Genomic DNA, 6000 nt, shown 5'->3' on the forward strand with positions numbered 1-6000 from the left:
CCATTCTTGAAATACTGTGACATTTCCTTTCCAAATATCTTCATTATTCAATCATTATTATGTGAAGAAGAAAGGTCCAGTGAGGTGTCATTATGTTTTTAATGGCTCTCTATTAAAGATATTCCTTTATCTTTCTTTTTAACAAAGTGAGAGAAGGCAAGAGTATCTAGATGGAGTTTAGATTTCCTTGTTTTTGTTTTTATGGATACATTCTAGTTATGGCCATTAATACTACTGGTTTTCCATTGAAGGTAGAGACATAAAATTACAACGAAAAACAAAGTGGGTCAATTTAAATAACTTTTTCCATGTGGACATGGAAAAAGTCAGGAATATGTACAATAAGCAAATGACTATTTGGGCTAGAAAACCAAATCCTGATTTTAATATCACTGTGTAGACAACAATCTACCTTTCCTTATCATTCTTTTTATTCCAGAATCACAACTCTAATTGGAAGACCCAGTTAGTCCTTTAGGTTCCTGCCCTAGATTTATAATCTTTAAAGATGACTTTCAAGTTACTCCTGGCAAAGGCACACTACATGCTGTAGAAGAACAGTACGGAATTTGAAGTTGGACAAACATGGAGCACAAATCTTTACTACCAACTAATTGTCAAATTACTTAAACTCTCTGAGTTTGGTCATCATTAAAATTATTTTAAAAATCTACTTCACTTTATGGTTGCACAACAATGTGAATGTGCTTAACATCACAGAACTGTGCACTTTAAAATGGTTAAAATTGTAAATTTTATTATGTATGCTTTACCACAATAAAAAAAATCTACTTCACAGAAGTATTTGAAGATTATATTTTCAAAGACAGTGGAACACTTCACCACTATGACTGACACATGTAAGTGCTCATTAAATGGCAGCTATTAAAATAATCATCAAGCTGCTGAATAAATTAGCTGTGGCACACACTACTCCCCTTCCTCAGGGAGCCCACTTGGAGGGCTAAACAAATCTAATCGGTGATTTTTATAGCAATAGAGGGGCAAACAACTGTCAGTTCTGTTTTCCATCTTAGACTTCCTCACCCTTGGTCTGGCCTCTTTTCCCTCTCTATCAAGCTTCTTTCTGTCCCAAGACAACTCCCAAACACACTACAAAGCCCTAATCTCCCCTCATGTTATCTATAGTCCAAAGCTATTTCTTTCCTCTCTGTACTTGTTAATTTTTCACTGAGCTTTCTTTGTATCACATAGTTGAGCAAATAGGGGAATGCTATAATGTACTATCCTGCTAATACGAGAGTATATACTCCTCCTCTTTCTTCTATGCCTATACTCTGTGCAGCAGACAGGAAGCTAAGGTTAGGAATTCTAAGCTAGTACTGATCCCTCAACTCTACACATTCCCTGCCATTGGAGCTATAGAGAGAGAAAGAGAGAGGGGGAAAAAAAAAAACTAAAGAGTATACAAAGTATGTCATTATTATCTTTTCACCCTCTTTGGAAATCCTTCTCTCTCACACTGCCACCTCTCCCCAGACCTCCAATACCTTGCTGTATTTGTGTTTTATTATGGTTCTCCTTCAGTGAAAGTCTGTCAGTGATAAACTTTGTCTTCGGCTGAAATGTCTTTATTTTACTCTCATTCTTAATCCATCGTTCCAGTGGGTACAAAGTTCCTACACTGACACTTATTTTTACTCAGCATTTCAAAGATATTAAAGATGACTCTTCTCAGTCTAATTGAAGTTCCTTCATAGGTAATCTGTCTTTTCTCTTTGGTTAATTTTAATATCTCTTCTGTCCTAGGCTCTCTACAGGTTCACTACAAAATATTTACACTCTGATGAAGTCTTTGAGTCTGAGGATTCATGCCTTACATGAATCCTGGAAATTTCTCAACCATATCTCTTCACATACTGCCTCCTCTACTTCTCTTCTCTCTGGAAATCTTTTTAGACATAAGTTAGATCTACATTGTCCAACACGGTAGTCACTAGCCACATGTGGCTAGTGAGCACTTGAAATGTGGCTAGTCCAATCTGAGCTGTGGTACAAATGCAAACTATCAATACACACTGGATTTTATTAAAGACAGTATGGAAAAAAAGTAAAATATCTCAGTCACAATTTTTATACTGATTATATGTCAAAATGATATTTCAAATTAATCTCACCCATTCCTTTTTACTTTCTTTAATGTTGGTACTATGAATTTTAAAACTATATACTTATCTCACATTATATTTCTATTGGACTGTGCTGTTAGACTATCTGCTTCTTTTCACCATATTTCTTATCTATTCCATCTCCTCATCTCTCTGTGCTACATTCTAGGTAATTTGTAGAAAGTTATTTAATAGTTCACTGATTATATCATCTGCTGCTTCTAATCTGCTATTTAGTCCATCCACTAAGCTTTAATTTTAATGAAATTTGAAATATATATTTCCATTTCCACAAGATTGATTTGGTCCTTTTTCCAAACTGTCCCTTTTTCAAAGTATTGTATTATTATGCTTTGGGTTCCTTCTTTCATGTTCTTAATCATTTAAGCCAAAGTCTATAATCTGTATCTGATAATTATTTGATGTTCTTGGGGATCTAATCCTACAGGTTGTTGTGTCTGCTGACTCTCCCTCCTGGAGGATTGTCTCCTCACGTGTTTGTAATTTTGGATTGTGAGCTCATCTTCAGCAGGGTTTTATCTTCCTTATTCCTAGGAGACCTAGGTTGGGTTTGCTTCTGCCAACCTGTCCTGATATCACTGTTCCATGACAGTAATTTATGTTAGTTTACAGACTTTGGGGAATTCCTACACTATACAGATAATAACAGACATGAAGAACAAAGGCATCTACCAAAAAGATAACTGATGTCCCTGAGATAAGGAACCTAACAAATAAAATGGGAAAATCATTTAAAGAAATAATTTTTGAAAAGTTCTCTTTTACAAATGAAGAAATTAGTTACAGATGGAAATAACAAACCATGTTCCAAGAAGGAAAAAAAAAAAATGACACAGAATGGTGACACCGATCTCTATGCCAGTTGAGTTGCTAAACATCAAAGAAGTCTTTGAACAACCAGACAGACAAAGCAAGTCGACTAAAAGGCGTGAAGTGGAGTGGGAATCAGTCTTATCTCAGATGTCTCTAAGGCAAGATTCAATGCCAGAAAACAGTGAAATATTGCCACAAATTTGAGAAAGAAAGAAAAACGTGGCCCAAGAATATTGTTAAATATAAGAGAAACAGACAGATATTCTCAACCCAAAAAAAATCAGGGAATACAAGACAAAGTGCTTTTCTAGGAAAAAAAATATTGACAAAAATCTATGGATTAGGGACTTCCCTGGTGGTGCAATGGTTAAGAATCCGCCTGCCAATGCAGGGGACACAAGTTCGAGCACTGGTCTGGGAGGATCCCACGTACCGTAGAGCAACTAAGCCCGTGTGCCACAACTACTGAGCTTGTGCTCTAGAGCCTGTGAGCCACAACTGCTGAAGCCTGGGCACCTAGAGCCCATGCGCCGCAACAAGAGAAGCCACCGCAGTGAGAAGCCCGCACACCGCAACAAAGAGTAGCCCCCGCTTGATGCAACTAGAGAAAGCCCATGTGCAGCAACAAAGACCCAACCCAGCCAAATAAATAAATAAATAAATAAAATTTTTAAAAAATTAGTGGTTTAAAAAAAAATCTATGGATTAAAACAATGAACTCAATAATGGGAAGGCACTGCTGACAGCAAGCAGTGATTCCATTTAAATATAGAACTAAGACTAAATAGGACAAAAAGTAAATGTCATAAACCCTGACAAATAATAACATCAAAAACAGGTGGGGAGAGAAGACAGAAAATTTATCAGTGTTAGCTTCAATTTCTTCCTCTATCCATAGTAAGATGTTAAGCAAGTATCCAAAAATAAAACATGTGGTAAAATATACAATGATTTCAATTATTTAATGTTTTTAATGTCCTTTTTCTTAATTTTGAAGTGTCTGGAAAATAATAGTTCTTCCAATGAAGAAATATTTACTGAAGTTCAACCATTTCTTGAATTTTACTTTCTTTTTGCTGTTGTTGTTAAATTTCTGAGGAAAAAAGTAAGTAGAGAAAAGTAGTAGGAATTATAAAACAAACTCTTACATTCCTACCACTCAGAATTAATAATTATAAATGTGTCAAATGTGATGCATCGTTTTAGGGAATAAAACATTAAAGAGAGATAACTAATGTCCCTTTTAAGCTCCATTCTTAGTCCCATCTCTCCTATGCAGAGCAAAAACTTTTCCATTCAGTTTACGTAGATAAACAGACAGATAGATAGATATCAGTAACTGATATATAGTATTGCCTTGTGCGAACAATCATTTTTTATTTATATAATGATAGCATATCAAACATATTATTCTGCATCGTGCTTTTTTCATTCATTGTTCAATGAGCTGCATATAAGAGCTAGTTTATTCCTATTAACAGCATAAATTCCACTGTGTGACTATTCCACATTTATTCATGCATTCCACTATTAATGAACACTTAGACTGTTACCCTTGGATTTATTTTTTGCTGTTACAAACAATGCTCCCATGAACATCCTTGCACAAGTGTAAAAGTTTCTCAGTATACCTAGAAGTGTAATCATTGGATTATAAAAATAGGCACATTTTCAATTTTATTAGATACTGCTAAATTGCTCTTCCAAATGACCATGTGTCAATACACCCAACCCTCAAAAAAAAGGAAAAAAAAATTTTTTTAAAGAAAAAAAAAAATACACCCAACCCTTTCTCAAGTGGTGTGACAGAATACCATTTTCTCCATATCTTCGACAGTACTTGATATTTGGGGCCATCTAAGTGAAATAGTATCATGTTGTTTTGTATTTGCCTAATACTAATAGGGTTGAGATTATTTGCATGATGGCAGACGGAGTCTTCCTTTTAAAAAATGAAATTTCCTCTTAAAAAAATTTTCCTCTATATATAACACTTTGGTATTAAATTGCTACTCTAGATGACTTTTGGCTACTATTTGCTTGCTGTATCTTCTTCTATTTAATATTTAGGTTTTTTATGTTGTTTTACATGTGTCTCCTGTAAATATCATATGGCTAGATTTTGGCATGTGTGTGTAATTTTAATCCAAGCTGAGCTTTTTTAAAAGTAGTGTATTTAAAAAAAAAAAAAAAAAAAGTAGTGTATTTACTGCGGTAACCTACATGGGAGGGAAGTCCAAAAGGGAGGGGATATCTGTATGTGTATGGCTGATTCATTTTGTTGTGCAGTGAAGGCTAACACAACATTGTAAAGCAACCATACTACAATAAAAATTAATTTTAAAAAAGTAGTGCCTTTAACCCATTTTCTTTATGGTAATTTATAAAATAAATTTTGAGCATTCTACTTAATGTATTTTCTCCTTTTTATCTCCCCATTGCCATATTCCTGACTTCCACTGGATTGATCATTTTTTCACTCAGTTTTTTTCTACTCTCTTTTGTTTGTTTTTGTTTTTTGGCCACACCACATGGAGTGCAGGATCTTAGTTCCCTGACTAGGGATGGAACCCATGTCCCCTGCAGTGGAAGCGCAGAGTCTTAACCACTGGACCACCAGGGAATTCCCCCTCTACTCAACTTTTAATCTTCTACGTGGCTACCTTTAAATTGTTACACATATAAACATTATTTTTCTAATAATATCTAGAGGTAATCAATATCTGTATCTCCCCCTTGAAAAGACAGGGTTCCAAAATCCTTGGCATGTTTTCACTTCCTCTTGCTGAGTGCTTCCCTGCCCTAATATACCATACCTACCACATTGTTATGACTGGAATTTTGGCTCATAACTACTTTAAAACTTTTAAATCCAATTAATATTTAGACAATAAGTTCTGCTCATTAATTTGCTTACTGTTTCTTCTTGTACATCATCCTTGTTCTTGCAAAGCACATCTTCTGTCAAAGAAACCAACTTAAAAAATGACATACCTGTAGGAGTATCCTTTGTGTGCACCTACATTGGAGCACCCCT

Source organism: Balaenoptera ricei, chromosome 20 (genome assembly GCF_028023285.1).
Source record: "Balaenoptera ricei isolate mBalRic1 chromosome 20, mBalRic1.hap2, whole genome shotgun sequence".
In the NCBI taxonomy this organism is placed as follows: Eukaryota; Metazoa; Chordata; class Mammalia; order Artiodactyla; family Balaenopteridae; genus Balaenoptera; species Balaenoptera ricei.